The sequence below is a fragment of the Cebus imitator genome, unplaced genomic scaffold, assembly GCF_001604975.1.
Source record: "Cebus imitator isolate Cc_AM_T3 unplaced genomic scaffold, Cebus_imitator-1.0 Scaffold49, whole genome shotgun sequence".
NCBI lineage: Eukaryota > Metazoa > Chordata > Mammalia > Primates > Cebidae > Cebus > Cebus imitator.
Window position 1 is genome coordinate 2,093,543 of NW_016107364.1, and position 9,235 is coordinate 2,102,777.

Below are 9,235 nucleotides of genomic sequence, written 5' to 3' on the forward strand. Positions count from 1 at the left end.
AAAAAAAAAAAAAAAAAATCCTGTCTATCAAAACTATCCAGTACTATCAAAACTCAGAACCACTATCCAGTGTAAAATGTCTCTCTACTCCTCTAGCACTCAGGTCTTCAGGTTTGGAGGACAGGATTGTGGTCAGCTTCTGGGTCATTTCCTCCCTCCCCTTCATCCCACATTTTCTACTACTGTCTTGAGACCTACTAGCAAAAGAAAAAAAAAGCAAAAATAATGGACAGAAAGGTCTTGCCAGGGATAAAGTTGTCATCTGGCATTAGTGATCTCAGTGTAGCAGGTCCTCAGTGCTGATTTTTTTTTTTCTCATGAGGTACCTTGTGAAACTGCTTTTGCAAAAATTATAACAATGAGAAAATTATGACCATGAAAGAGATCTGACCTAACTGCCTTGATCTGGCTTCTAACCTCCAAGCTGTCCTTGTTCATTCCTGGGCATAGGCCAAACCATCTTCGGGGGGAACTTAGTTTATAATTTAACTTTAAAACAAAGATGATAATGGCCCCTTCCCTAAATAAGTCCCCTACTTGTCTGGGGACCCGACTGCCTTTGTATGAATAGCAAACTAGCCACAAGATTAGACGTTATGGTTTAGAAGTCATGCAGCCAGAGGCCACACATTTCTAAATCGCCCCAATTGCTCCTAGGGATAACGTCACTATTGTAAAAACTAAGATAGGTGCTCGAGATATCGTTCAGACCCTACACCTGATGGATCAGCTGGCACCACCGAGATATAAAATCTAGCTCATTCGGTCTTGTAGCCCTCACCCAGGAACCAACACAACACGAGAGGACAGGCTCAACTTCCTAAGATCATCTCTGACCTGATCAATCAGCACTCCCCACTCCTTGGGTCCTCTGTGCCCCAAATTAGTCTTAAAAAACTCTGGTCTCTGGATTTTCAACTCTGGGGGAGACTGATTTGAGTAATAGTAAAACTCCAGTCTCCCATTCACCTGGCTCTGCATGAATTAAACTCTTCCTCTATTGCAATTCCCCTGTCTTGATAAATTGGTTCTATCTGGGTAGCAGGCTAAATGTATCCATTGGATGACTGGGTGGTTACATTTGTGGTTCTTTGGAGCTATTTCTTCCTTCCTTTTCCCTCACTCAACTGTGTTCACTCACCTATAGTTCTCTTGATTGATTCAGGCATGTCTCTACCAACTGCCCTACAGACTTGCACTCAGCTCCTGTCTTTCCACACATGCACTGAACTGCACCCATCTTATACAGCTCCTTCAAGTCCTGGCAAAGAAAAAAATGAGATCCAGACTTAGTAAATAAAGACTTTATTCAAAAAAATTATTGCAAAATTTGGGGTATTACTTGGAATTGTGAGGGTCCTTGATTCTTATCTTCTCAGAGGGCAGAATTCAGCCAAGAGACCAATTAGTAAAGTAAGCAGAAAGGTTTATTAAGGAAATTAAAGTACAACTCCAAGAGACCAGTGGGCTGGTCTGCCTGGGAACAACCCTGAGAGTTCTGTGTTGCAGTTTTTATGAGGTTGGACTTTTTCTTTAAGTTCCTGCTTCTGTCTTAAGTCTCTGTCTTCTTTGTCTAGTTTCCTGCTTCTCTGTTAAGTCTCCACCTTTGTCCCCACCTAATTCCCTGCTCAGGGTTGTGGGATTCTTACTGTCAGTTGATGCACATGTGTAGGGCTGCATAATCAATACTAATCCTACCTACTGGTGGTATTGCTCATTACCACCACCGCAGGAAGGTCATACAGTGGTCAAGTCTGTACTTACTGCACCCACATATCTCTTATTAATTTCCCTTTTGCCCTTCTTATCAACATGTAGCTAGCTAGATTCTGATGGTTTTAACTGCAGAATGAGCAATGACTGGGGCATCCTAAGGGGTGTTTCAGAGTGTTCCTCTCTCCGTAAATATATCTCCTCTTCTTTGCTCATACTTAGTTTGCAGATTTCATATGGACTCAGGGGCTTGAGATTTTCCAGAGCTTCCTCCCCCAGGGGCTTCTTTTCCTGCTCATGTCTAATTATCTGCCTATTCTAACAGGGAGTGTGCCTACTGCACCATGGGACAGCAACTATTATGATGGATTTGGATGTCTGATATCAGCCTCTGCAACACTCAAACACCAACGGCATAGATCAAGCTCTCAAATTTGTTTCTCTTGAGCCTTCTCCTCTCTTGCTTAAAATGGGGAGGAAACAGTTCCACCTCTCCCTCATTACAGGATGAGACACACAACTTCTGTTCTATATGGGAAGCTAGGTGGGTGGGCTAATTCAGGCAGAATAGGCTGTAAAGCAAGCCTTCTGTGAGTCTGGCCTAGATAGCCCAGCACTTAATATAAAGGTACTTAGCACCTATTATGCCCAACTTCAGCCAAAACTCTGAGCCAACTCTGACAGTAAAATGGGTCCTGGCAGGGGAAAGTCACACACAGTGAAATCACTTGTACAGTACTTCGTTCAAAGAGAGCGCCTTTTGATCTTAAGTCATTTGGTCAACGACTACTAAAATGTGACTCAGGATGGGAAATTTATACGTACAAATTTCTAAAGTATGTTTATTATTGCACAAGACACTGAAATGACCAGAACTTTTGCCTGACCTAGCACAGATATCATACTTCTTAGATACATCTGCTGTTAACTGAAGAGAATAAAGTGACTTCTACATAGATTATACTGTTAATCTAAGTGCCTCTGTAATCATTGATTGGCCCCAATATATCACCACTCACATCCTATATGTTTGTTCTGGGTTGCTCACAAAGTGAAATAATATCACATTGTTCCATTTCCAATATCTACTCTTTCCAATAGTTCTTTTTAAATGAAATAAATCTGACTTTCATCAGATTTAAAGTATTTCATAATCTATGACTGGCTAGTTTCATTCTCAAGGATATGTCTGAATTGCAAATTGTAGGACAACTACCTTAAAATAATCGTCGACAATGTGGGAGACCAGAATATGCCACCCCAAAATATGAAAGATTGTTGAGCTAAAGGCAATTAAGAAGAAACCCATGTAGGAAAGCTCTCTGTCCTCCCCATAGTCACCTAAAAGGAAGATATAGGCTTATGAAGACAAAAGGTATCCTGCCTTCCTTTCTACCAGGGAGAATGAAGATTCCCCACTCAACTCAAACCTCTGGAGATGAGTTCGGAGGAATCTACATGAATAAGCCTTTCTAACTAGCTTTTAGCTATCATGTATTTTCATTCAACCAAATTTGCCACCCCTCAGACTAACAATGCTTTTCCTTTGTCCTGTCCCTTCTCTCAAAATGTACTGTTTTTTGGTGAAGACGCCGAAGGAGCTGTATTCAAAGTCACCTCTTTGAGAAGTACTCACCCCCTGGGCTTCTCCCAGGTAGATGTGAAATATACATGTGAATAAACTGCTTTTTTCTTGTTAATCTGTCTTTTGTTACAGGGGTCCATTCCAACTAAGAACCTAAGGGTTGAAGAAAAAAGTATTTTTCTTTCCCTACACCATTCTAGCAATTTGTAACTTTGGGTTAATACCTTCTGAAAAATAACAGTGGAAAAATAAAAGGTTTGTTAATGTTGTATTTGACGGGAGCGTAGAAAGTTACCACAAGACAAAAGTATGCCAGATTGCAGGGTCATTTATTATGCCGCCGGCGACCACAGAGGACTCACGTCTCTCCAACCTGTGGTGCCAAAAGGAGGGTGCCATGATTTTTTATACCCGAAAAACCACCTTGGGAGTGGGGGTGAGGGGCGGGGATGGGGATGATAAGGTTTCGGACATTTCAAGGGCTAGGGGATTCTGTGATTCACCTCCTGGGTGGAGACAAGGGCGGGGGGTCTCCGGACATTCCAAGGGCTAGGGGATTCTGTGATTCACCTCAGTGGTTTACAGAAGTCAAGATATACATTTGTTTACACATCACAGATTTTAGCAGTTACTGATAAGAAAAGGTAAGCAGCTTTACATAGTTTTGAAGAACAAACTAGCAGTTCTATTTACAGAGGCCAAGGACAGTAGTTATTGTAAGGAGAATGGGGCAGCCACTTCAACTTATCTAAAAACAGTTTTGCATTTTATAAAATAGTTTTGCTCCGGTTCTGGCTCTAGGCCAGCACAATATCACATTAGTGATGGAAACTCTCATCTTGACCAAACTTTAGTCAGGCTCCTTTTCTCAACAAGACCCCATCCTTGCCAAATCTGCATAGCTCAGTTTAAAAAACCCTGTTAAGTCAGTTTAGAGAATATCCCCTACGCTTGACATCTGATCACTTCTCATATCTAATCCACTTTCTCATCCCCACCATCCCACAAGTGATATCTGATCACCTTGGCCTGTCGTCGGCAAGAATTCTAACAAGTCGGTTTAGCCAAAAGCTCCTCTTACCACTTATCTTTCTCCTTAGCAATTTTCTATCCACTGACCCCACCCTGCTCTTTGGCTATAGATCTTTGGAATTGAACCTGGCTCTATACTGAAGTCTCTTTTCCTTGATTGCAACAGCTCCTGAATAAAATCTGTTTCATCACTTGCTATGGTCTGAATGTTTGTGCCTTCTCAAAATTCTTATATTCAAATCCTAATCCCCAGTGTGACAGTGTTGGTAGGTGGAGCCTTGGGTTGGTGATTAGCTCAAGAAGGAGCCTTTATGAATGGGATTAGTGCCCCTATAGAAGAGGCTCTGAAGAGCTCCCTCACTTTTTCTGCCATGTGAGAGCAGAGCAAAAAGATGGTTGTTCACAAAGCAGTAAGTGGGGACCCAACCAGCACTGAATTTGCCAGCACTGCAGTCACAAACCTTCAGCCTCCAGAACTGTAAGAAATAAATTTCCATTGTTGATAAACCATCCAGTTTATGGCATTTTGCTACAGCAGCCTGAACAAAGACACTACTTGAAATACTGTCACTTTCGAGTTCTCTTTAACATAAGAAATTAGGCTTTGTAAAAGTCATTAACCTTAGGCCAGGTGTGGTGGTTCACGCCTGTAATGTGGGCATTTTGGAGGTTGAGGTGGGAAGATCACTTGAGGCCAGGAGTTTGAGGCCAGTCTGGGCAACATTGCAAGACCATGTCTCAAAAAAAAAAAAAAAAATATTGAGCCTGGCATGGTGGCACAACATATAGTCTCACTACCTGGGAGTCTGAGAAAGGAGCATGAGACTGCAGTGAGCTATGATTGTACCACAGGACTCTAGCCTGGGTGAGAGAGGAAAACTCTTTCTCAATAAATAATAAATAAATAAATCATAAAAGTAAGTCATTAACCTTGAACATATGGTCTTTTTCTAATCAAAATCTTATCTACACCTAGAACCTCAAAATCTTTCTAAATGGGACTTTACACATGACTTGAGATAAATAAACAAAAACCTGATGTGAAAACATGTGTTATAAAGTTTGTTAAAGAGAGGCTAAATTAAAAGCAACTGAGAAGTTTGGCAAACTTAGTGACTCTTATATAATTAGTTCCATGTATGATCTTCACATAAATTACTCGTGCAGATTCTCAGTCACAAACTGGCAATAATTTTACTAAGCACATCTGGGAATTTTGTGAATGGAAATAAAAACACTGTGAAATACATTTACCATCAGTCTTTTATTCTACCATCAATTTTAGTCCCAGGCAAAATTAGTATTTTCACATATAGTTCTTAAAAAACAAATATGATGACATCATTAAATCCTCCATTTATTCAACGATGTCTCACCAAACACCCACTGAGTGCCAGCACTCTAATAGGTGCTAAAGATACAGTAATGAATGAGGAAACCTCTCCCATGAGAGAATGACTTTAACAATCATGTAAATAATTACAGGATTACAGTCATAATAAAGGCCACGAAAGAAAAGGAATAACAGCTGCCGTTTACTGAGGATTTACTCTCAGCCCACCTCTGTGCTAAGGGTATGATATAATCATTTAATCCCCCAGAAACCCTTTGAGGTAAGATCTTTTCTGACTGTTGACAAACTCTCCTCCTAACTCTAGTCAGGCTTCTCTTGGCCCTCCAGGCTTCAACAGTCAGTGGACATCCTTGGTTTTTGTCGGCCTGCATCACTCAGTTCGGAGCAAGAATCCTGTGAAGTCAGGTTGGAAAGGACTTTCATGCTGAATATCTGATCAGATTCCGCATCCTCACTGTCCCCCAGGTGATGTCTGATCACCCTGGCCCGCCTTCTGCAAGAATCCTGTCAAGTTGGTTTAGCCAGAATCCTCTCAGTACTTTTCCAGCCACAGACCCCACCCTGCTTTTTGGCTATAAATGCCCACTTGTCCAAGCTGTATTTAGAACTGAGCCTGGTTCTATCCTGAGATCTCTTTTCCCCTTTTGCAATAGTTCCTGAATAAAATCTGTGCTTACAGTGTTAACTCCTGTCCACTTCTGGTTTTATTTAACACTGTGACTGGCTTCCATTTTTTTGGCTTGCTCTGTGCCACTGCCGTCTTTACCTTATGGGAAACCCATTCCCTATAGTTTAAGTGGATTGTTCCATGCCTAACTCCACAGACATGCGTGGACACAGGACCCAACCTGGTCAGCCAGAGAACCACATTTCCCTGACGACATTTATTGTTCAAGTCAGCCAGTTAGAACCTTCAGAAAAGGTGCTCTCTCTCCTCTGGCAGCACAGAGACAGTGACAACAGAAATGGCTTCTGGTCTCTGAATGTAGGTGAGGGTTCGAATCCCACTTCTGACGGAAATGACTGGAGAGAAGTGCAATGCTTCAGAAGGAAGACAAAAGTGGGCTGACCCCAAGCTCCTGACACCGCAAAGAACCCACCTCCAAGCCTGCTCTTTAGAAACCACTTAGACCTGAACAACAGGATGTCAGGGGAACCAGAGGAGAGAAAGATGAGAGGGCCCTGAGTTGGCAGGAATCACATTAGCAGATTCACCTATAACCCTACAGAAGGAAAACAAACCCCATTTTCAGTAATAGTCAATGTTGAATTTTTCTGCCAAGCCAGTAAGATAAAAGCTCTGGACTGTATTTCACCTGATTTAAAGCAAATAGAGAAATAGGGCAGGGCGTGGTGGCTCATGCCTATAATCCTAGCACTTTGGGAGGCCAAGACAGGCAGATCACTTGAGGTCAGGAGTTCAAAACCAGCCTGGCCAACGTGGCGAAACCCCGTCTCTACTAAAATACAAAAATTAGCCGGGTGTGGTGGCTGCCAATTCGTACCTACTTTAGCTGTAGAATGGTATTTGAGTACTAGAGGCAGTAGAGAAAGGGTTTGAATTTGCGTTTGACTTCAGAATCTCCACATAAATTTTTAAAAAAATATTTCAAACATGCTGAAAAAACACAGACTAGTAGAATGCACAGCCACATACCCACCATTGAAATTTAACAAATGTTCACATTTCACTTTCTTTATGTTTGGGTTTTTCTTTTTTGAGATGGAGTCTCGCTCTGTCGCTCAGGCTGGAGTACAGTGGCTCGATCTTGGCTCACTGCAGCCTCCGCCTCCTGGGTTCAAGCAATTCTTCTGCCTCAGCCTCCTGAGCAGGGGGGACAACAGGCACGTGCGTCCACGCCCAACTAATTTTTTGTATTTTTAGTAGGCATGGGTTTCACCATGTTGGTCAGGCTGGTCTCACACTCCTGACCTTGTGATCCGCCCGCCTTGGCCTCCCAAAGCGCTGGGATTATAGGCATGAGCCACCACGCCTGGTTCCTCTTGCCAGTTTCTGGTGTTGACAGCAATTCTTGGTGTTCCTTGACTTGCAGATGCATCAATCCAGTCTCTGCCTCCACAGGGTTCTCTCTATATGTCTTTACCTGCTATCCCCTCCTTGTGTGAGTCTCTGTCTCATGTCCTCTTATAAAGACGCCAGTCACATTGGAGTAAGGGCCCACTCTAGCCTAGCAGGACTTCATTTCAACTTAACAGTGGCAGAGACCCCACTTCCAACAAAGTCACATTCTAAGGTTCTGGAAAGGGCACGACTCTTTGGGGGACATGATGTAACCCCGTACAAATACCATGCAAGGGAAATTTGAGTGAGTGGAGTACAGCACCTGAACCAGCAAGACAGGAAGCCAGGAGCAGCAGAAGGGCAATGGAAGGGCGAGAAGCAAGCGAGGGTGGCAGAGTTTGCTTGCTTTGCAGCTCTTCACAGGGGCCCAGAGAGTGCTTTTAGTACTGAGGATGTACAGTCATGCACCAATTAATGTTTTGGTCAACTGCATACATGATTGTGATCCCATTATAAGATCATAATGCTGTATCTTTACTGAACCTTTTCTACATTTAGATACACAAATACCATTGGGTTACCATTGCCTTACAGAATTCAGTACAGTAACGTGCAGTACAGGTTTGTAGCCTAGAAGCAATAGGCTACACCCTGTTATTCTAGGTGGATAGTAGGCTCCATCTAGGTTTGTGTAAGTACAGTCTATCATGTTAGCAGAAGGATGGAATCACCTAGTAACACTTTTCTCAGAACATGTCACTGTCGTTAAGTGAGGTCTGACTGCCCTTGAAACACCAGGACCGGAATGGAAGGCTGCACACTGTAACCCATGCTGCTTCCACCCAGTTTTTTCAAGTCCGGACTTTCCTTTTTACCCTTTCAGAAGAAGGGAAGAGGCTTAATATTGTAAATCAAACAAGACTTGAAATTGGGCAATGTCAGTTCAAGTCATGATTTGACTTTTAACTTTGTCACTTTGGGCAAAGTATTTGAGCTCCGTCTGTTTCCTCCTCCTTACAGTGAGGATGTTGGACGGTTTTCCTGTCTGTAAAAGGGGATGTTGAGGATGCTCAGCGAGGGTGCTTCTGCTTCTGTAAGCTATTGCTCTAGGAGGAAGCAGTGGAACTATGCTTCCCGTCCCTGGTCAGGGGCTAGACTTTCAATATGACTGGTGGCTATCCCCATGTTTTACCAAGTATATCAGACAGCATTTGTAATTGTAAACAATAGAAATTTATTATCTTGAGCAAAACAGGGATTTGTTAGAAGGTATTAGGGACTGGTACCGGATCAATTTGGTGCAGGTACTTTCTTACTGCAGATGTGATCCTGTCCTCTCCCAGGAGCCCTCCAGGATTGTATCACTTGCACAACAGTAAGCATCTGGACAAGAGTTTTTTGGTTCTGCCCTTCCTTTTCCCCTTCCCCTTCCCTTTCCCTCTCCCCTTGCCTTCCTTCTTTCCCATCCTCCCTCCCTCCGTTCTTTTCTCTCTCCCTTTCACTCTTTCATTTTTTTTTTTTTTTTTTT